Source organism: Megalopta genalis, unplaced genomic scaffold (assembly GCF_051020955.1).
Source record: "Megalopta genalis isolate 19385.01 unplaced genomic scaffold, iyMegGena1_principal scaffold0030, whole genome shotgun sequence".
Taxonomy (NCBI): domain Eukaryota; kingdom Metazoa; phylum Arthropoda; class Insecta; order Hymenoptera; family Halictidae; genus Megalopta; species Megalopta genalis.
Window position 1 is genome coordinate 851754 of NW_027476099.1, and position 25262 is coordinate 877015.

Consider the following 25262-nt stretch of genomic DNA (forward strand, 5'->3'; position numbering starts at 1 on the left):
ATTGTCTTCATAGATTACAATGGATTCTGATATATTTACTTTGATACTGTTGCTAAAGATTTTAACCATAATGCTTCTTTAACTGCTTCAAATAAAGCCATGTATTCAGCCTCAGTCGAAGAGGCCGCGACTGATGATTGCTTTTTCGTATTCCAACTAATTGTATATTTTTCGAGCAATTTAAATATATAACCTGTTGTGCTTTTTCTATCGTACATATCATTTCCATCCCAATCTGAATCAGCATACCCTGCTGTCTATCAAGATGTTATCATGTGTACCTCTTGTGTACGTTAGTTTGATATCTGTCGTGCCTTTCAAATATCTTAAAACTCTTTTAAGACAAATCCATAATTCCTTATTTCTTTTATTTGTGTATCTGCTCAAAATGCTCACAGCTACAAATAGATCAGGTCGCGTACAGATCATAATATTGTTACGTGCCGAGGGCCAGGCAGTTTGGGTGGCCGGAGGTTGCGTGCAATTGGAATCTTTTTGGATGAGGTGCGTAGACCAGCCGATGTTTATTTCGACACGGGTGGCTACCTCTTAGGTTAGGATGAGGTGCGTAGACCAGCCAATGTTTATTTCGACACGGGTGGCTATCTTCAAAGGGGTTTGGATAAGGTGGTTGGAGGAATTGGTGTTAGGGTGCCTCGTAACTTTGTTAAAAAGAAATAAGGATATACCTCGAGCGGCTGAGGTATACCTTGGTGGGTTCTTACCTATTACTGGTTCGAAGCAGGAGATGGTAATAATTGAAGTGGAAACCAAAAAACTGGTAGAAACTAATTTATTGCGCGCTGGGTTTAACAAGTGTGAGTGTGTGTTTGTGGACTCTAAACGCGCTCTCAGTTTTTCGCACTGAGCCGGCGGGAGCTTTCGATTCTAGGCTGTTACCTCTGAGATTTGGTTGAAAGAGAATTTAACTCGATCTTGCTAATGTTTCCGTCTCAACGAATGTCACGAAACTAGCCCGCTTCCCGGTCGCGTTAGAGCCCTTTATATACTAGAATTTTATGGGAAAAATGGTAGTGGCGGTGTTGCTACGTGGTCCGGTTCCAGAACGTTCGTCGTCGTACCCCCTCGGAGGCACTCGACTCACGATATATAAATCCACCCCCGACTGGCTGCCGCCAGCCTGGCGTATGCCTTCAGGAAGGAATATAAAAAATACGTGGGAAGATTCCTCGTATGTTACAATATACATCAAACAATCAATAACATTTCGACAAGGTGCCTCATATTGTTCGTCTGAATTCAGGGTTTCATAATTAAGCTTACTTTCAAGTGGAGTATTTATGGGTTTACAATTATCCATATTAAATTTCTTCAATACTTTTCTAATATAAGTACTTTGGTCTAGAGTTATATTTTCTCCAGTCCTTTCAATTCTAATGAAACTGTTCATTACCTGTTCATTAAGTAGTCTTTGAAATTATTCATCGTTACGATATTAGCTGTCGCAACTACCAAATGATCGACATACAAAACTACATAGATATTTTTAGAAATATCTCCTTTATCTAAAATATAAGTACAACGGTCAACTGGGGAATTCTGAAAATCTTTTTAAGAGCCTTTTCGAATTCTTCAAACCAGCATCTTGCTGCTTGTTTTAATCCATACAAAGCTTTATTTAATTTACAAACTTGATTCTGTTTGTTTTCAATTCCCTCAGGTACTCTCATATAAATTTCCTCCTTTAATATACCGTTTAAAAATGCGGTTTCTACATCCATATGATGGATTAATAAATTAAATTGATTAGCATAAGCAATTATAAATCTGAAACTTGAAATCCTTGCAATCGGAGCAAAGGTTTCATTATAATCTACTAAATACTTTGGCTAAACGCTTTTGCAACCAGCCGAGCTTTATATCTTAATGGGTTTACAAATTCATCATCTTTTATCGTAAATACCCATTTACAATTTATTATATTTCTATTGCTAGGACTTGGTACTAATGTCCAAGTTTTATTCACCATAAGAGAATTAATTTCTTCTCTAATAGCTTGTTCCCATTGTTCCCTATCATTTCTGTTATTTGTTTCCTGATATGATGCAGGAGTTTCACAAACTACCGATTGTGCACACATCATATAATCAATCGGCATGTCCTCTTCATCATATGAAATGTGCGGTTTCCTTTTAATCCTATCACTCCTTCTTGGTTCTGATAACATTCTTTTACTGCTATTTGTACTATCTGTATTTGTACTATTCTGAGAAGAAGACCTATCTACTGTTATTTCAATATTATCATTATGGAATTTTTCATTGATTCTGTTTGAATTTATACTCTCTAGTTTATCTGTTTTTCCATCAACAGACTTACTAGGATCACCCACTGATTTTGACTTTACGTCAGAAACATCAGTTTTATTTCCGATATTTTCCGAACTTAAACTATCTGGTTTGCCATTATCAGATTTCTTTAATTCCTTTATTGAGTTTGACATTACGTCAGAAATTTCAATTTTATTTTCAGATTTTTCACAACTAATCTCTTTAACATTTGCTACCGGCCTTGACTTTAGGAAATTAACTTCGTCAAATATTGTATCTCTGACAACGAAATACTTTTCCTTTTCACGTCCCACACTCTATACCCGTTTGTTTCATAGCCTGCTAGTATTCCTTTCCATGACTTTTCGTTACATTTGGTTTTACTAGTTTTATCATGCACATATACCGTAGAATCAAATATTCTTAAATATTTTATTTGTGGAAGGAGTGATTGGATCGCACACGTCCGAATGTACTATAAACAAAGGTCTTTTTACATGATCTTTATCTTTTTCCTTTTTAAATGGCAATCGTGCTCGTTTTCCATTAACGCAAGCTTCGCATAAGTTATTATTTGGTAATATTTTATTTACCAATTCGACATCGCTAATCATTCCTTTATTTCTTAACTCTAAGAATTTACTTTTTTCAATATGTCCCGAGCGTTCATGCCATAGTTCAAAATTACCTTTGATAATACTGTACATTTGGACTGAGTTTACTTGTTCATGCTTTATTTTAAAATCTATTGTAACAAGATTGTTCGAGGACTTACCCCTGATGATCACCTTACCGGATTTAAAAATCTGCACACCTTGTTTATCAAATACAATCGTATTACCCATACTTTGCATCTTTGATACAGAGAGCAAGTTATATGGTACTTCCGGCGAATATAGGACGTCCTTCAATTCTCCTGCGACTCCTATGTCACTGACTACGTCCAGTGTATCCCTTTTTGTTGTCATGATGTATTCTCCAGATTTTGTCACTGATATCCTGATCGGTGTCTTCAGCTCCTCGTTTTGCTAAGTCCTCCCTATTGATGATATGGTCGGACGCTCCTGACCAACCCGTTCTCATCTATCTTCAGTGCATTGCACATATCCTGCCATGAATGCAAATCCATCTGTATTTGCAGCATTTGTATTTTGCTGCACACACTGCACTGTTTGTAATGTTCTCCTGTTTTCGCTATTTTTATAGTCCATGGTTCTCTTGTGGTAGTAACAATCCTTCTTTATATGTCCTTTTCTTCCACACTGGTAACATTTTGTCACATGTGTTGCTTTTGTCTTCATGTTCGTAGACGTTTTATTTCGTATTTAAAAATTTCCACGTTTTTTTGTTTTTATAGGAAAGTCTTGATTAGTGAATCTCCTTTTATTATCATTTTGTTTAATTGCCTGGAGTATCTTTATACTTGAATCGGCATTCTCATTTAACAATTTCACCTCATGATCCAATAGCCTGGTTTTTACGAATGCAATACTTAAGTTGTCTTCAGCTAAAGTTTCAATAGCTGTTATCATTCCATCATAAGATGATGGAAGTGTTAATAACAAATGAGAAATTACATCTATCTCTTCTAATTTTCCTCCAGCTGCTTTCAATTCAGTGATTAGGCCATCAAATGTCGTGAAGTGTCTCATCAATGGGGTATCACTTTGCAATTTTATACTCAGTAATTTCTTTTGCAGAGCCAGTTGAGTGATACACACGAGGTGTCATGTACACCAGAAAATTAAAACGGCTGCCACGGTTAAACTTCATATTATTTCGGGTCCGAAAAATTAGTAAATATTCTTCAGACGTTCTAAAGTAAAGGTGAACAGCGTTTTTCTTAAAAATATCACTGTTATGTAGTAAAAAAATCCGGTAAGTGTGACTTGTTCAATACTTCGAACGCGGCTCGAGTCCGTCCCGACCTTCTGTTAAAGCCTCGTGCTGCGGACTCTCTCGCGGACCCTCTCCCTCGCACCGTCACCTCTCATTGGCCAGTGTTTTTCGTTAATAACTCGTAAACAAAGCCCCAGATTGCATTTTCGCAAAGGAAAAAGTTACTTCAAATGACCTCAGCTACCCCTCATTTTTGGCTGTTAAAATAATCGTCGAACACCCTGTATAGCGGTATTTTTGATATACAGTTTACATCACCGTCGGTGCGTGTTGACGAAACCGGCGGAAACGTAATCTGATATTTTCGAATCTCAGTCCTATGTAAACTATAAATTAATTTTTGTCCGAGGCTAAAGTTTCTTTTTCGACAATCGGAGACAATAAATTCTATTTCGGCGACGTGGGTGAGGAGATAAACATCCCGGACGGCTCGTACGAACTGGGGGCGATCAACGCTTACTTGAGGAGTGAGATAAACGCGCGGTATCCTTCTCCAGCCAAAGATAACAACGATGTAGAATATCCGCTGATCCTACGAGCAATCAACAATACTATGAAAAGCGAAATTAAAAGCGCATATAAGATAGATTTTACGAAACCCGACACCGTGGGTCCAATCCTAGGATTTTCTAGGAATCGCATTCTATCACCGAACACGTGGCATGTATCGCACACTTCCGTGAATATCATTAACACGAATATTATTCGAATAAAATGCAACGTAACCACCGGTTCGTACGATAACGGGAAACTGATTCACACGATACACGAATTCACGCCTAACATGTCGCCGGAGTATAAAATATCGGAAACACCGGCACGAGTCATTTACCTCCTGATCGTTACACGATCAATGGAAGATTTAACGATTCGCATCGTGGACCAGTCTGCACGTTTGATTGATTTTCGAAACGAAGAAATCACGGTTCGGCTGCACGTTCGTCGAATCGTCTCATAACCTTGACATAGCCGTTATGTTAATTCATAATAATAATAATAGGATATCGAGTACGTCGAACATAAAAAACGGCGCGCCATTTCGACAATAAGGAGAAGAAGAAGACGAGGAAACTAACCGAAACATGGAATATTTGCGATCTTTGGGATTCATCGTTACCAAGTAATCGAACTCGCTTCACCGCCATGTCCGACGACATTCTGAACATCTCTGAGGCACCAATCTTCGACAATCGAATAACTACGATCGACATGCACACCTACAATACGTACGCCAACACAACGTTTGGAAACAGTGATGAGATAAGAATACCCATTCAACATCAAGACTTGTACACTCTTCCGTGTAAAAGCTTCCTATACGTGGAGGGAAGACTCAGCCTACCAGGAGGATCGACCAACGACACGGTGGCTCTAGAGAACAATGCGGTAGCGTTTATGTTCGACGAGATACGTTATGAACTGAACGGAGTGGAAATCGATCGGTCCAGAAATCCCGGTACAACGACGATCTTGAAGAATTACATCAGTCTGAACATTACGAAGAGCAACGCGCTTGTGATGTAAATTTTCACTCTTAGATATATAAAAAACTTTATTTCATTCAAGCGGGTTACGCCTGAATGTACAATACAATAAATGAACACAGTACAAATTTTAATAGTAACGACGGACAGCAATTTGATGTGTATGGGTCAAAACCCTGATTCCAACTCAATGGTCTGTCTTTGATGTGCGGTGATTTTATACAGGCTCTTATCTCGCTCCACGTGGAGCAGGCTCTTATCTCGCTCCACGTGGATCGTAGTCGGCTGGACCTTAACCGGATGTTGTTATGATGGTGTAACGGGGCGTGTAGGCTGTCACACGCTGTCCAACGCGGGCTGGATATACAGAAACGATGATCAACGGAGAGAAACTCTCACCGTAACGCTTACGAATTTGCTACATTTCAACTTTTGCGTGCATATGAACACATTGCTAGACTTCTGCGAAGATTACAAACGCGTTGTAATAAATGCTCGGCACGGATTGATTTTGATTCGCGCGCGCAACGACGCTAACGCTTTACGAAGCTGGTCCGACAATGCGAAACCTGTCCTGGATTTGTATCAAATTCAATGGAGAATGTCGCACGTCGCTTTGAATGAAATACACAAGTTGTCGATGCTGCGTATTCTTGAGAGCGAAAGAACGATCAACATGGGTTTCCGTTCGTGGTAACTGTACAAGTATCCGATGCTGCAAACAACCACGAAGCACACGTGGGCGATAAAAACAGCTCCGCAAATGAAAAAACCGCGGTACGTGACAATCGCGTTACAAACCGAAAGGAAAAACGATTTAAAGATAAACCCTACCCAATTTGATTCGTGCTTATTATCCAATATTCGACTTTTTCTGAACTCGGAAATGTATCCCTATTTTCGATTGATGCATATGCTTTTACACAGCAAATTTACAAATTAAAAAATATTTTAAACTTTGTATTACATTTTTTTTATTCATCGTTGACGCCACCACCCTCGTTGTCGTCGTCATCGTTGATGGACAAAACGGACATTGCGCGCTAAACATATACGTAACGTTGTTCGAGGATCGTACGGACAATTCCTGGACCAAAAGCGATGCTCCAACATGGGTTTGTCCCCGGCTTCCCACCAATAGAGTCCTATGCCGCACGCGAAGCATTCCACGAAATCATCCTCCCTCAGATAATAAAATCCAGCGATCGCGAGCTCCTCAGGCTTAATAAACGGGATCGGCCAATTTTCAAAGCTGCTAAGCCTGTCCTCTTCGCACCGATAATCCATACGTTCCTACGTTCTCTCTCTCTCTCTCTCTCTCTCTCTCTCTCTCTCTCTCTCTCTCTCTACAAAAAGGCGCCATAGAAATAAAAAATAATTCTAACTAAAAAAAAAGAAAAAAAAATGTGTTACCTTTCGATTTCATTAGCCACATCTAAAATACACGAACTTCGCTCAAACAACAATGATATTGAATCTTTTCTTTCGAAGTTCGCGTCCAGCAATGAAGCCTGCATGGTATGTGGTATTCTTGATACATCGGTTCCGCGATCAATGAATTGAATTTCGGACAGCCGAGATATTCCAAATTGAAACTGCCAACTCCTATTTTATTTAAAATATCCTTTTCAATATGCCCCCCTTTGTACGCGACGACGGGATCTTTGTAGTCTCGAACGAAATTTTTTATAATAATGCCAATGTCCTCTTGTTGATAATTCTTTTTCCCCTGGAAATTTTTAAATGAAATCCCGTGCACGAAATTCGAGACATGCCATGCAGACTTCTGATCGCTTCTGGATAAATCCATGTCGCGAACGTACAATTCGAATTCAAATAATTCATATTCAGCGGTATGAGCATTTACGATGGCTAATTCTTTACAATTAAATTTGTTGGCTACGAAGAAACCGTCCATGTCGACAATAAAATCTATTGCGGGCATCTTAAACGTAAACTTACTTTTTGCAAAATATATGTCTATAGCAACACGCACCTTTCCACTGTACGACAACGATCTAATTTGCTCCGCGTTATGCTTCATCTATTTATTAACATGCACGCACGCGCACTTCACTCTCCACAACGTCGTAAAAATGCAAGCGCTGCCTCTCTAATCTACCCCTCTCTCTCTCGCTCTCACACTCCAAAACATTTCCTACAATGTAAAAATGCAAGCGCGATAAAAAAAACGCCACATGATTAAATTCAATAAGACAAGAAGACCGCTTAGAAATCGTCTCCAGACTCGTTACAAATGCGACGCATTCGTCGTGCGCGACGGTAACCGTTGCGACGCATCTATCCTCCATCTCTCTCTCACTCCTAAAAACCGCGCTTCGTTCATAGCGGACCAAGCGGAAGAGAGAGAGAGAGAGAGAAACCGTATCGATGCGTCTATCCCCCTTTCTCACTCCACAAACCGCGCAACGAATATTATTTTTCTAACGTTGACGTAGGCTATAGATTCTGCAATCCTGGTCTTGCAACCTCCTCTTCTGTCCAACCTATTGTCCCAACACAAATCATTATATTTGGAAATCTTTTTGATTAATTTCTTAAGCTTATTATGCAAAAACTTCATTGTTACAGCAATCAGGTTTGTTTCGTTCTTCTCTTTGAGCATTTGGTAGACTTTCAGATCCAAATCTACTTCAAAGAGATTAAGAAGAATTTCAATGAAATTTCTCAGTACTCTTTCTCCCTCGCCGTTGGAATAATCTTTATCGTCTCCTTTAGTATGTAGTTCTGCTTCAGATAATATTTGTCTCTGGCAAGCTCCTCTAATCATCGAAAGAGAGAGAGAGAGAGAGAGAGAGAGAGCAACGGAGGCAGAATAATACAAAAATCTTGATCTAGAAACAGTTCTCACGGTAGTTGTTTTGATTTAAACAAAAGTAACCATATTCTTAATTTAATGATAAAATATATGAAAGTATATACTAATTAAAGTGATATTATCCGACATAAAATAATGTCTTTAATTATAATCTTTAATCATTTTTGCTGCTGGTTAATATAGTAGATTTGATATGTTTGGATTAAATGGATTACCAGATCTATCATCTGATGCTGCTGCTCTAAAATGATTTGTTATTAAAGAAAAGATTTTCATTTTTAGTTAGATAAAAAATGTAAAGGATAAACAGAAACAAGAGAAGCTTAATCAACCTTTGGAAAAATTAAGAAAGAAATTGCCTGAAGACTTTAGATAGGAGCTGCTGCGGGTAAAGTAGATTGTTTTCTTTTTCTTTTTTTCTTTTTTTCTTTTTTTTTGAGGACAGGTAGTAGAGGATTCAGTATAAAGTCTTTACAGGAAAGTTGCAAGCAATATGCGCAACAAGTTAATCAGTCGAAGAAAGGCTCATGTTTGGGTAATGCTGTAAAAGAAGGATATGAAAACTTTGTGAATATATTCCACACATTGAATTTACTGCAGAAGACATTGGAAATATGGGTTCCGGTCCAGAAGTAAGAAATCTAAAGTTGAAAAATGTTCTATGCGGAAGTCCTGAAATTGAAGGAAAAATGGTGGTAATATTATTTATATGATGAATTACAGGAATCACATTTTGTACCACTTCTTAGTAATATTGAAAAAGATATAAAGAGAAGCATGAAAGTTTCTAGAGAGGAAGCTAGTGTCAATCTTATAGAGAACTGGACTGGCAAAGCGAGCTGTTCGCTCCCTGCCGAATTTCATATCTACAATTTTACGAATTGCTTGCTAGTTGCGTCTTTCCTCTGCAGTTTAGAAAAATGTAACACTGGGGCTCGCATCGGTGAAGGTGTAAAAAAAGCGTTATTTCTCCCAATATATAAACTTTATTCAAACTCTATCTTAACTTATCGGTGGACGAATTAAGAATTAAAATCTATTATTATAAACAAATATTTCAAATAATCTTTAAAAAATTAACAAAAATAAATTATCCTCTTCTATATAACAAAATTAACATATTATTGTGGGAGAAAGCCCTTCCTTGTAGGTATCGTTAATAGCCTGTTCCATTTGCATCATCAAATCGCTTAGTTAACATCACGTGATTGCAATTCCCGTTATTAACATGATGGATCCTTTCAAACAGTGGAGAAGTCGATGATAAAATGATCGGAATATTTTCAAATTTGGCTAAAATTATCGCCATATCTCGAGCATTGTATGTATATAATTTCCTGTTCTTATTTTTGAAAGACGAATCATGCTCTTCATCGACAATAATTAACTTTATGTTTTTATAAGGTCAAAAAGGCTCAAGGAAGAAATAACTGTTTCCACTATTAAATGATTTAGATGAATTTCAGGTGTTTTCACAAGCAGAAAAATCAAGAGCGAGCTCGTGGATTATAAAATTAATTGCTCCTTTAACCAATTGTTTTGGCAAAGATTGCTACGGCCTGCATGTTTGCTGTGCTTCTTCAATTTCACGTTTTCGAACTACAAAAGGAATTACATTGGTTACTTGTACCACTTCTTCTATGTTCTTGCTATTTCTCGGGCTATCAAGATATTCTCTAGCTAACTCCTCTTTTATCTAGAAGATCCCAGAGAGCTTGTTGCTATTTTTACTACCTCCTTTGCTCTTACTCTGATTACTAGTACACTTACGGGTTTTTCTCTTAGGATCATTTTGTTGTGAACTACCCCAATCTTGTCTTTGGCCCGTTTCTACTAAGAAAGCAAAGGAGCTTTTCTAATTTTTTTTTACTTTTTTATGTAGTATATTAAGTATCGCATTCGGCGACCTATTTTTTATAAGATTATTTAAATAATCTGTTTTATTTCCTGCCTTATCAAAGCAAAGATCATGCAACTTTTCAAAAGTATGGCAAGTACCAAGTCCTCCTCCATATAAAATCTTAGATAAATACTTTGGCATAAAAAGCTCTTTCTCAGCTAAGAAATGATTTAAAAATGATTCTTTATTAAAACAAGATTTATGGAAATTTCTTAAAATGTAAGTAGCATTATCTCCTGTCATGGATAATATGTTAGATAAATTGCACGGCATAAAGCCTGCTTTATGGAAATCATTTAAAAGTTGTGTTTTGTTTCCATTCCCATCAAAACAGATATCATGAAAATCTTTTAAAGCAGAACAAATCTTAGTTGCTGCTCCATGCAATATTTTAGATAAATTTTTTGGTGTAAAACCTTTCTTCTCAATTAAGAAACGATTCAAATACTTTTTTGTTTCGTTTATAAAACAAAAATCATGAAATTCTTTTAAACTATTCGCTGCTGCACTCAATATACCACATAAATCGCACGGCCTAAAACCCACATTGTAAAAATCCTTTAAAAGCTGTGTTTCCTTTCTTTTCTTATTAAAAGAAATATTATGCAGTTGTTTCAAAGTAAAAGAAGCATGAGCTCCTGTTCCACATAGTATAGAGGATCAGTTACTTGGTCTAAAACCTGCGTTGTAGAAGTCCTCTAAAAGCTCTGTTCTTTGTCCTTTGCTATTAAAACAAACGCTGTGCAACTCTTGAAAAGCACCTTTAGCCTTGCCTCCTGCTCTACTTAATATGCTAGACAAGTTATGCAACGTAAAGTTACTTCCCTCATCACCGACCCCTTCAATAAAATGTTTCAAACGCTGTGTTTGATTTCCTCTTGCATCAAACCAAGAGTCATATAAATCTTTAAAAGCTTCTGCAGCGTTAGCTCCTGCACCATTCAAAATACTGGACATATTAGACAGATTTATCTTCTCGTTTTCTAAAGTTTTTATATATAGTCTTTTGTTTCCTTCCTTATCAAACCAAAGATCATATAAATTTGTAAAAGTTTCAGGAGCTTTAGCTCTTGCTCCATGTAAAATACTGGAAATATTAGATAGACGTATCCCTTCCTTTTCTAACGTTTTGAAATATTGTGTTTTACCTCCTTCTTCATTAAACCAAAGATCATATAAGCCTTTAAAAGCTTTTGCAGCATTAGCTCCTGCTACATTCAAAATACTGGAAATATTAGTTAGATTTATTCCTTCTTTCTCCAGAGTTTTTAAACATTGTGTTTTACTTCCTTCTTCATCAAACCAAAGGATATGTAAGTCTTTAAAGGCTTTTGCAGCGTTAGCTCCTGCTCCACTTAAAATACTAGAAATATTACTTAGATTTATCTCCTCTCTCTCTAAAGTTTCTAGATATTGTGTTTTACTTCCTTCTTCATCGAACAAAAGGTCATATAGGTCTTTAAAGGCTTTTGCAGCGTTAGCTCCTGCTCCACTCAAAATACTGGAAATATTACTTTGATTTATCTCTTCTTTGTCTAGAGTTTTTAGATATTGTGTTTTACTTCCTTCTTCATCAAACCATAGGTCATATAGGTCTTTAAAGGCTTTTGCAGCGTTAGCTCCTGTCACATGCAAAATACTCGACATAGTAGCTAAATTTATTCTTTCCTTCTTTAGTACCTCCAGACATATTTTCCCTTCTCCCTTAATTAAGAAACTTAAAAATTGATAAAATGCAGATATTCCTTCTCTGCCAACTACACTTCTGGCAAATTTGATTTCTTCATCAATATTTTCTACAATTTCCTGATAACTAGACCTATTATATTTTATATCTCCCAACAAATTTTTCATTATTCCCTTAGTAATAGGGCCAAATTCATGAGATTCTAACCAACGTAACGCTATTTCATGTAATTCTTCGCAATTATATGGAACATTACCCTCATCTATCCCATTTATAATAACACTGTTCAATGCTTCCTTGTCACACTGATTAACTGCAAATATTAGTCTATCTAAAAATTTCTCTTTTATTTCTTTCTCACCCTCGCCAGGAAGTCTTCCTTCTTCTTTTTCTTTCTGCCAAAAAGGTGGCAGCTTTAACAAATTTAAAAGCCTTGTCATTTCTTTTTGCGAAAATTGATAAAGACCATTCTCATTTATACAAAAACAATCGTTTAAAATCTTATATCCTTTTTTTTTAATATTTATGTTATTAAATTGTAAAGGATAGAAATTTTTAGATCGTTCATATTTGAATTTCTTTTCTTCTGTAAGATTTAGGTCTGCATTAGTATAGATGACAAAATATTTTATATTTTCATCCTTTTCTAATTTTTCAATGAAAAGAGCGAAGCACTTATTCACAGAAAATGTATTCTTTTTCTCCTGCCGTTTAGAAGAAAATAACTGATAATAACCAATACTATTATTTGCATTGTGAGGCTTTATACAAGTAATGCTATCTTCATAATTGATAGTGACGTCAACAGATATGCCATAGTTTCTTTCCTCAAAATTGATGAGAAACATGTTTTTACGCAAGAGCATATTGTGTAAGAAGGACATTAATAAATTGGATCCATATGTAATTTCAGATATATAACTTCCAAGTTTTCCATCTTTTTCTGAAGCTATTAAATCACGTAACACAATTTTTTGTAATGCTACATAACCGTCGTGAACTTTACTATTTTTTCCCATTTCACTTTTGATAATGCTGTTCAATTCTCCTCTATTAGGTTGATTAACTGCAAATACTAATTTATCCAAAAATGCTTCTTTTATTTCTTTCCGGGAATATTTCCTATCTTTTATTACTGTCTGCATAGCGGACGAAAATTCTAATCGCTTTAAAAGTTCATCTCTTATTATTTTATCTCGCGCAAATTGATAAAAACCACGCCCTTGTAGATTATCATTTGTAAAGAAAAAGTCTCTTAATATGATATCACGTTCTTCCATGCTATCAAATTTAAACGGATAAAAGTTTTTAAATCGTCCCCTTTTTAATCTGTTTCCTTTCGCAAGATTCAAGCTTGAATTAGTATAGATAACAAGGTATTCTATATCATTTGATAAATCATCTGTCTTAGAGATTAGATGTTTAACAAAACTATTAAGATAATTATTCATGGAGAAACTTCGATTTTCTTTAGTAAATAATCTGACATAACTAATATTATTATCTGTATAATATTTGTCTACATTTTCAATTTCTAGATGGATAGACTTCTTCTCGTAGCAAAGAACAATGTTACTAAACTTATCAATATCAGACTTTTCAAACGCTAACGATAATGAAGGATATTTATGTTTATATATGGACTTCCTTAGTAAGCAAAGAATCGACAAGTCTAATTGATACATAAGTCCAATCAATTGATGAGGAATACGTTGATAAGCATTACTCAATCCATCCCGTCTAGATCCATCTTGTAAATCATTAAGAAATTCCGAATCCTCATTGCTAGTATCATTTATATCAATGTGCCCACTTTTTGGTACCTTACTATCTTTGTCCGTAACAGTATGTTTACGTTTTCTAGAGCTTGCACCAATTTCATGATTTTCCTTACTTGTACTCCTCGAATGACCACTTTGTTTGTGCGAGTTATTTTTAATATCTCGTAGTTGCATAGAAATGTAAGATTTGGAAATATTGTTAGAGTTTGAATCTATCACATTAACACTAGCTTCCTCTCTAGAAACTTTCATGCTTCTCTTTATATCTTTTTCAATATTACTAAGAAGTGGTACAAAATGTGATTCCTGTAATTCATCATATAAATAATATTACCACCATTTTTCCTTCAATTTCAGGACTTCCGCATAGAACATTTTTCAACTTTAGATTTCTTACTTCTGGACCGGAACCCATATTTCCAATGTCTTCTGCAGTAAATTCAATGTGTGGAATATATTCACAAAGTTTTCATATCCTTCTTTTACAGCATTACCCAAACATGAGCCTTTCTTCGACTGATTAACTTGTTGCGCATATTGCTTGCAACTTTCCTGTAAAGACTTTATACTGAATCCTCTACTACCTGTCCTCAAAAAAAAAGAAAAAAAGAAAAAAAGAAAAAAAGAAAAAGAAAACAATCTACTTTACCCGCAGCAGCTCCTATCTAAAGTCTTCAGGCAATTTCTTTCTTAATTTTTCCAAAGGTTGATTAAGCTTCTCTTGTTTCTGTTTATCCTTTACATTTTTTATCTAACTAAAAATGAAAATCTTTTCTTTAATAACAAATCATTTTAGAGCAGCAGCATCAGATGATAGATCTGGTAATCCATTTAATCCAAACATATCAAATCTACTATATTAACCAGCAGCAAAAATGATTAAAGATTATAATTAAAGACATTATTTTATGTCGGATAATATCACTTTAATTAGTATATACTTTCATATATTTTATCATTAAATTAAGAATATGGTTACTTTTGTTTAAAACAAAACAACTACCGTGAGAACTGTTTCTAGATCAAGATTTTTGTATTATTCTGCCTCCGTTGCTCTCTCTCTCTCTCTCTCTCTCTCTCTCTTTCGATGATTAGAGGAGCTTGCCAGAGACAAATATTATCTGAAGCAGAACTACATACTAAAGGAGACGATAAAGATTATTCCAACGGCGAGGGAGAAAGAGTACTGAGAAATTTCATTGAAATTCTTCTTAATCTCTTTGAAGTAGATTTGGATCTGAAAGTCTACCAAATGCTCAAAGAGAAGAACGAAACAAACCTGATTGCTGTAACAATGAAGTTTTTGCATAATAAGCTTAAGAAATTAATCAAAAAGATTTCCAAATATAATGATTTGTGTTGGGACAATAGGTTGGACAGAAGAGGAGGTTGCAAGACCAGGATTGCAGAATCTATAGCCTACGTCAACGTTAGAAAAATAATATTCGTTGCGCGGTTTGTGGAGTGAGAAAGGGGGATAGACGCATCGATACGGTTTCTCTCTCTCTCTCTCTCTTCCGCTTGGTCCGCTATGAACGAAGCGCGGTTTTTAGGAGTGAGAGAGAGATGGAGGATAGATGCGTCGCAACGGTTACCGTCGCGCACGACGAATGCGTCGCATTTGTAACGAGTCTGGAGACGATTTCTAAGCGGTCTTCTTGTCTTATTGAATTTAATCATGTGGCGTTTTTTTTATCGCGCTTGCATTTTTACATTGTAGGAAATGTTTTGGAGTGTGAGAGCGAGAGAGAGAGGGGTAGATTAGAGAGGCAGCGCTTGCATTTTTACGACGTTGTGGAGAGTGAAGTGCGCGTGCGTGCATGTTAATAAATAGATGAAGCATAACGCGGAGCAAATTAGATCGTTGTCGTACAGTGGAAAGGTGCGTGTTGCTATAGACATATATTTTGCAAAAAGTAAGTTTACGTTTAAGATGCCCGCAATAGATTTTATTGTCGACATGGACGGTTTCTTCGTAGCCAACAAATTTAATTGTAAAGAATTAGCCATCGTAAATGCTCATACCGCTGAATATGAATTATTTGAATTCGAATTGTACGTTCGCGACATGGATTTATCCAGAAGCGATCAGAAGTCTGCATGGCATGTCTCGAATTTCGTGCACGGGATTTCATTTAAAAATTTCCAGGGGAAAAAGAATTATCAACAAGAGGACATTGGCATTATTATAAAAAATTTCGTTCGAGACTACAAAGATCCCGTCGTCGCGTACAAAGGGGGGCATATTGAAAAGGATATTTTAAATAAAATAGGAGTTGGCAGTTTCAATTTGGAATATCTCGGCTGTCCGAAATTCAATTCATTGATCGCGGAACCGATGTATCAAGAATACCACATACCATGCAGGCTTCATTGCTGGACGCGAACTTCGAAAGAAAAGATTCAATATCATTGTTGTTTGAGCGAAGTTCGTGTATTTTAGATGTGGCTAATGAAATCGAAAGGTAACACATTTTTTTTTCTTTTTTTTTAGTTAGAATTATTTTTTATTTCTATGGCGCCTTTTTGTAGAGAGAGAGAGAGAGAGAGAGAGAGAGAGAGAGAGAGAGAGAACGTAGGAACGTATGGATTATCGGTGCGAAGAGGACAGGCTTAGCAGCTTTGAAAATTGGCCGATCCCGTTTATTAAGCCGGAGGAGCTCGCGATCGCTGGATTTTATTATCTGAGGGAGGATGATTTCGTGGAATGCTTCGCGTGCGGCATAGGACTCTATTGGTGGGAAGCCGGGGACAAACCCATGTTGGAGCATCGCTTTTGGTCCAGGAATTGTCCGTACGATCCTCGAACAACGTTACGTATATGTTTAGCGCGCAATGTCCGTTTTGTCCATCAACGATGACGACGACAACGAGGGTGGTGGCGTCAACGATGAATAAAAAAAATGTAATACAAAGTTTAAAATATTTTTTAATTTGTAAATTTGCTGTGTAAAAGCATATGCATCAATCGAAAATAGGGATACATTTCCGAGTTCAGAAAAAGTCGAATATTGGATAATAAGCACGAATCAAATTGGGTAGGGTTTATCTTTAAATCGTTTTTCCTTTCGGTTTGTAACGCGATTGTCACGTACCGCGGTTTTTTCATTTGCGGAGCTGTTTTTATCGCCCACGTGTGCTTCGTGGTTGTTTGCAGCATCGGATACTTGTACAGTTACCACGAACGGAAACCCATGTTGATCGTTCTTTCGCTCTCAAGAATACGCAGCATCGACAACTTGTGTATTTCATTCAAAGCGACGTGCGACATTCTCCATTGAATTTGATACAAATCCAGGACAGGTTTCGCATTGTCGGACCAGCTTCGTAAAGCGTTAGCGTCGTTGCGCGCGCGAATCAAAATCAATCCGTGCCGAGCATTTATTACAACGCGTTTGTAATCTTCGCAGAAGTCTAGCAATGTGTTCATATGCACGCAAAAGTTGAAATGTAGCAAATTCGTAAGCGTTACGGTGAGAGTTTCTCTCCGTTGATCATCGTTTCTGTATATCCAGCCCGCGTTGGACAGCGTGTGACAGCCTACACGCCCCGTTACACCATCATAACAACATCCGGTTAAGGTCCAGCCGACTACGATCCACGTGGAGCGAGATAAGAGCCTGCTCCACGTGGAGCGAGATAAGAGCCTGTATAAAATCACCGCACATCAAAGACAGACCATTGAGTTGGAATCAGGGTTTTGACCCATACACATCAAATTGCTGTCCGTCGTTACTATTAAAATTTGTACTGTGTTCATTTATTGTATTGTACATTCAGGCGTAACCCGCTTGAATGAAATAAAGTTTTTTATATATCTAAGAGTGAAAATTTACATCACAAGCGCGTTGCTCTTCGTAATGTTCAGACTGATGTAATTCTTCAAGATCGTCGGTGTACCGGGATTTCTGGACCGATCGATTTCCACTCCGTTCAGTTCATAACGTATCTCGTCGAACATAAACGCTACCGCATTGTTCTCTAGAGCCACCGTGTCGTTGGTCGATCCTCCTGGTAGGCTGAGTCTTCCCTCCACGTATAGGAAGCTTTTACACGGAAGAGTGTACAAGTCTTGATGTTGAATGGGTATTCTTATCTCATCACTGTTTCCAAACGTTGTGTTGGCGTACGTATTGTAGGTGTGCATGTCGATCGTAGTTATTCGATTGTCGAAGATTGGTGCCTCAGAGATGTTCAGAATGTCGTCGGACATGGCGGTGAAGCGAGTTCGATTACTTGGTAACGATGAATCCCAAAGATCGCAAATATTCCACGTTTCGGTTAGTTTCCTCGTCTTCTTCTTCTCCTTATTGTCGAAATGGCGCGCCGTTTTTTATGTTCGACGTATTCGATATCCTATTATTATTATTATGAATTAACATAACAGCTATGTCAAGGTTATGAGACGATTCGACGAACGTGCAGCCGAACCGTGATTTCTTCGTTTCGAAAATCAATCAAACGTGCAGACTGGTCCACGATGCGAATCGTTAAATCTTCCATTGATCGTGTAACGATCAGGAGGTAAATGACTCGTGCCGGTGTTTCCGATATTTTATACTCCGGCGACATGTTAGGCGTGAATTCGTGTATCGTGTGAATCAGTTTCCCGTTATCGTACGAACCGGTGGTTACGTTGCATTTTATTCGAATAATATTCGTGTTAATGATATTCACGGAAGTGTGCGATACATGCCACGTGTTCGGTGATAGAATGCGATTCCTAGAAAATCCTAGGATTGGACCCACGGTGTCGGGTTTCGTAAAATCTATCTTATATGCGCTTTTAATTTCGCTTTTCATAGTATTGTTGATTGCTCGTAGGATCAGCGGATATTCTACATCGTTGTTATCTTTGGCTGGAGAAGGATACCGCGCGTTTATCTCACTCCTCAAGTAAGCGTTGATCGCCCCCAGTTCGTACGAGCCGTCCGGGATGTTTATCTCCTCACCCACGTCGCCGAAATAGAATTTATTGTCTCCGATTGTCGAAAAAGAAACTTTAGCCTCGGACAAAAATTAATTTATAGTTTACATAGGACTGAGATTCGAAAATATCAGATTACGTTTCCGCCGGTTTCGTCAACACGCACCGACGGTGATGTAAACTGTATATCAAAAATACCGCTATACAGGGTGTTCGACGATTATTTTAACAGCCAAAAATGAGGGGTAGCTGAGGTCATTTGAAGTAACTTTTTCCTTTGCGAAAATGCAATCTGGGGCTTTGTTTACGAGTTATTAACGAAAAACACTGGCCAATGAGAGGTGACGGTGCGAGGGAGAGGGTCCGCGAGAGAGTCCGCAGCACGAGGCTTTAACAGAAGGTCGGGACGGACTCGAGCCGCGTTCGAAGTATTGAACAAGTCACACTTACCGGATTTTTTTACTACATAACAGTGATATTTTTAAGAAAAACGCTGTTCACCTTTACTTTAGAACGTCTGAAGAATATTTACTAATTTTTCGGACCCGAAATAATATGAAGTTTAACCGTGGCAGCCGTTTTAATTTTCTGGTGTACATGACACCTCGTGTGTATCACTCAACTGGCTCTGCAAAAGAAATTACTGAGTATAAAATTGCAAAGTGATACCCCATTGATGAGACACTTCACGACATTTGATGGCCTAATCACTGAATTGAAAGCAGCTGGAGGAAAATTAGAAGAGATAGATGTAATTTCTCATTTGTTATTAACACTTCCATCATCTTATGATGGAATGATAACAGCTATTGAAACTTTAGCTGAAGACAACTTAAGTATTGCATTCGTAAAAACCAGGCTATTGGATCATGAGGTGAAATTGTTAAATGAGAATGCCGATTCAAGTATAAAGATACTCCAGGCAATTAAACAAAATAATAATAAAAGGAGATTCACTAATCAAGACTTTCCTATAAAAACAAAATACGTGGAAATTTTTAAATACGAAATAAAACGTCTACGAACATGAAGACAAAAGCAACACATGTGACAAAATGTTACCAGTGTGGAAGAAAAGGACATATAAAGAAGGATTGTTACTACCACAAGAGAACCATGGACTATAAAAATAGCGAAAACAGGAGAACATTACAAACAGTGCAGTGTGTGCAGCAAAATACAAATGCTGCAAATACAGATGGATTTGCATTCATGGCAGGATATGTGCAATGCACTGAAGATAGATGAGAACGGGTTGGTCAGGAGCGTCCGACCATATCATCAATAGGGAGGACTTAGCAAAACGAGGAGCTGAAGACACCGATCAGGATATCAGTGACAAAATCTGGAGAATACATCATGACAACAAAAAGGGATACACTGGACGTAGTCAGTGACATAGGAGTCGCAGGAGAATTGAAGGACGTCCTATATTCGCCGGAAGTACCATATAACTTGCTCTCTGTATCAAAGATGCAAAGTATGGGTAATACGATTGTATTTGATAAACAAGGTGTGCAGATTTTTAAATCCGGTAAGGTGATCATCAGGGGTAAGTCCTCGAACAATCTTGTTACAATAGATTTTAAAATAAAGCATGAACAAGTAAACTCAGTCCAAATGTACAGTATTATCAAAGGTAATTTTGAACTATGGCATGAACGCTCGGGACATATTGAAAAAAGTAAATTCTTAGAGTTAAGAAATAAAGGAATGATTAGCGATGTCGAATTGGTAAATAAAATAATACCAAATAATAACTTATGCGAAGCTTGCGTTAATGGAAAACGAGCACGATTGCCATTTAAAAAGGAAAAAGATAAAGATCATGTAAAAAGACCTTTGTTTATAGTACATTCGGACGTGTGCGATCCAATCACTCCTTCCACAAATAAAATATTTAAGAATATTTGATTCTACGGTATATGTGCATGATAAAACTAGTAAAACCAAATGTAACGAAAAGTCATGGAAAGGAATACTAGCAGGCTATGAAACAAACGGGTATAGAGTGTGGGACGTGAAAAGGAAAAGTATTTCGTTGTCAGAGATACAATATTTGACGAAGTTAATTTCCTAAAGTCAAGGCCGGTAGCAAATGTTAAAGAGATTAGTTGTGAAAAATCTGAAAATAAAATTGAAATTTCTGACGTAATGTCAAACTCAATAAAGGAATTAAAGAAATCTGATAATGGCAAACCAGATAGTTTAAGTTCGGAAAATATCGGAAATAAAACTGATGTTTCTGACGTAAAGTCAAAATCAGTGGGTGATCCTAGTAAGTCTGTTGATGGAAAAACAGATAAACTAGAGAGTATAAATCCAAACAGAATCAATGAAAAATTCCATAATGATAATATTGAAATAACAGTAGATAGGGCTTCTTCTCAGAACAGTACAAATACAGAAAGTACAAATAGCAGTAAAAGAATGTTATCAGAACCAAGAAGGAGTGATAGGATTAGAAGGAAACCGCACATTTCATATGATGAAGAGGACATGCCGATTGATTATATGATGTGTGCACAATCGGTAGTTTATGAAACTCCTGTATCATATCAGGAAATAAATAACAGAAATAATAGGGAACAATGGGAACAAGCTGTTAGAGAAGAAATTAATTCTCTTATGGTGAATAAAACTTGGACATTAGTACCAAGGCCTAGCAATAGAAATATAATAAATTGTAAATGGGTATTTACGATAAAAGATGATGAATTTGTAAACCCATTAAGATATAAAGCTCGGCTGGTTGCAAAAGGGTTTAGCCAAAAGTATTTAGTAGATTATAATGAAACCTTTGCTCCGGTTGCAAGGATTTCAAGTTTCAGATTTATAATTGCTTATGCTAATCAATTTAATTTATTAATCCATCATATGGATGTAGAAACCGCATTTTTAAACGGTATATTAAAGGAGGAAATTTATATGAGAGTACCTGAGGGAATTGAAAACAAACAGAATCAAGTTTGTAAATTAAATAAAGCTTTGTATGGATTAAAACAAGCAGCAAGATGCTGGTTTGAAGAATTCGAAAAGGCTCTTAAAAAGATTTTCAGAATTCCCCAGTTGACCGTTGTACTTATATTTTAGATAAAGGAGATATTTCTAAAAATATCTATGTAGTTTTGTATGTCGATCATTTGGTAGTTGCGACAGCTAATATCGTAACGATGAATAATTTCAAAGACTACTTAATGAACAGGTAATGAACAGTTTCATTAGAATTGAAAGGACTGGAGAAAATATAACTCTAGACCAAAGTACTTATATTAGAAAAGTATTGAAGAAATTTAATATGGATAATTGTAAACCCATAAATACTCCACTTGAAAGCAGGGTTAATTATGAAACCCTGAATTCAGACGAACAATATGAGGCACCTTGTCGAAATGTTATTTTTTGTTTGATGTATATTGTAACATACGAGGAATCTTCCCACGTATTTTTTATATTCCTTCCTGAAGGCATACGCCAGGCTGGCGGCAGCCAGTCGGGGGTGGATTTATATATCGTGAGTCGAGTGCCTCCGAGGGGGTACGACGACGAACGTTCTGGAACCGGACCACGTAGCAACACCGCCACTACCATTTTTCCCATAAAATTCTAGTATATAAAGGGCTCTAACGCGACCGGGAAGCGGGCTAGTTTCGTGACATTCGTTGAGACGGAAACATTAGCAAGATCGAGTTAAATTCTCTTTCAACCAAATCTCAGAGGTAACAGCCTAGAATCGAAAGCCCCCGCCGGCTCAGTGCGAAAAACTGAGAGCGCGTTTAGAGTCCACAAACACACACTCACACTTGTTAAACCCAGCGCGCAATAAATTAGTTTCTACCAGTTTTTTGGTTTCCACTTCAATTATTACCATCTCCTGCTTCGAACCAGTAATAGGTAAGAACCCACCAAGGTATACCTCAGCCGCTCGAGGTATATCCTTATTTCTTGTTAACAAAGTTACGAGGCACCCTAACACCAATTCCTCCAACCACCTTATCCAAACCCCTTTGAAGGTAGCCATCCGTGTCGAAATAAACTTTGGCTGGTCTACGCACCTCATCCTAACCTAAAAGGTAGCCACCCGTGTCGAAATAAACATCGGCTGGTCTACGCACCTCATCCAAAAAGATTCCAATTGCATGCAACCTCCGGCCACCCAAACTGCCTGGTCCTCGGCACGTAACAATATTATGATCTGTACGCGACCTGATCTATGTGTAGCTGTGAGCATTTTGAGCAGATACACAAATAAAAGAAATAAGGAATTATGGATTTGTCTTAAAAGAGTTTTAAGATATTTGAAAGGCACGACAGATATCAAACTAACGTACACAAGAGGTACACATGATAACATCTTGATAGACAGCAGGGTATGCTGATTCAGATTGGGATGGAAACGACACAACTGGTTATATATTTAAATTGTTCGAAAAATATACAATTAGTTGGTATACGAAAAAGCAATCATCAGTCGCGGTCTCTTCGACTGAGGCTGAATACATGGCTTTATTTAAAGCAGTTAAAGAAGCATTATGGTTAAAATCTTTAGCAACCAGTATCAAAGTAAATATATCAGAATCCATTGTAATCTATGAAGACAATAATGGTTGTATTAGTATTGCAAACAACCCAACTAGTCACAAAAGATCAAAACATATCGATATTAAATATCACTTTGCCAGAGAGCAGGTAGAGAATAAAGTACACTGGAGGTATGCCCCGCCTTTCAGTGAGCTTAGTTGGGGCCATGCTGGAGAGCCCGAGAAAATGGGCGGCAGCCATCGCCTTCTGCGAACAGGTAATGTTGCAGAAGGTGGCTGCCGAGCAGGGTCGCCGTGAGCGGGGGGTGCGGCGTGTGCGCCCACGCCTAGAGCCCCCCCCCCGAGCAGCTGAGAATAGTCGGGCGGCGGGTGTACCAGATTATGCTGGTTTAATTGCCCGCCGCCTGCCAACTGAAGATGTCCTCCCCATATTGGGAGTGACGAGGCGGTGTGGGGTGCGGTCCCCCGCACCGCCGAATCAAGATGATTCATGGGGGGTGGATAAATCTCCCCCCGGAACGCGGCCGGTCACCGCCATTCCATCCTGGTGGCCGGCCAGGCGAGGGGGAGCCGCGGTTGTGTTCTTTGAGAGTTCCCGTGGCTCCCCCGCTAATCGCCAGCGCCCTAGGCCGCCGTGGGGGTTTTAGCGGGTCAAACCCCGCACTACCCCCGTCCCGTTCTTCGGGCGGGTCGGGAGTGTCTGACCAGCAGATTTCCCCCACGTTAATAAAAAAAAAAAAAAAAAAAAAAAGGTAGAGAATAAAGTGGTAATATTAAAATATATTCCAACAGGTCATCAATTGGCAGATATGCTGACCAAGCCACTTCCAGGACAGAAGTTCATCCAAATGAGAGTTGGAATAGGCGTACAATAACAGAATTTTTTTTCTCATTGTTCAATTAATATAAGAAATAAATGGTCTGGTCAGATTTTTCTGGGCACTGATATTCGAAAATATCAGATTACGTTTTTCGCCGGTTTCGTCAACGCGCACCGACGGTGATGTAAACTGTATATCAAAAGATGCCGCCATATACCATCGCCGGTGTCGTTAGAACACATCGTGCTCTGACCGTTAGTGATCCCAGTACCGAGAATACAATGTAAGACGCGATGAATGACCGCCTCTGATTGGTGGAGAAGACCACACCAAAAAAGGTATATAAGCAGGCGTCAGTTCGTACATATACCTTCTCTCAAATGAAAGTAAAAATAAAGCTGTTTAAGAAATGGAATTAATATCATATTTATTTGAGTAATAATCCAAGCCAAAATCCCAATACCAATATTTGAACTGATGTTTGGTATCGTGTAATAAGTTTGCAAATCGAGCAGGCCCAGTTCGTAATCGGCATTGTTGAGATCTATAGGCGGGAAGTACTTGGATGCTAACACGCTACTTCTTCCCGATAACGTGAACGCGTATGACATCCTTGCGACGAACTATATCAGGGTTCCTCGCAGAAATTTCACACACAATTGTCCGCACACGCTTTCGTCGTAACTTTGATAAATCTTGTGATTGTACGTGATGGTCGGAAATAACGAATCAATTCGATCGGTGGACGAAAATCTCCAAAACTATCGAAGTAACTGACTCGCGAATCATGTTTTATATACGCGACCCAGTGCGTTCCTGAACCATGACCGCTATCCAGATTCACTATTCCTCGTTCGTTTACCCATATTTGTTTCGGCAATTCATCGCGCATGAAAACTCCGCGAAAATGCGGTAATTTTTTACAGATGATTTTCAATTCCACGTCCGTCGTCGAGTTATCTTTTTTCCTTTCTTTTGACTTCTTTTTCTTCTTCATTCCTTTTCCACGTTTGTACGGCGCGAGATACACTCCGCGGCCCTCCATAGCGCGATTGTGTCGTCGCGCTTCTTCCAATTGTTTCTTCGCAGCTT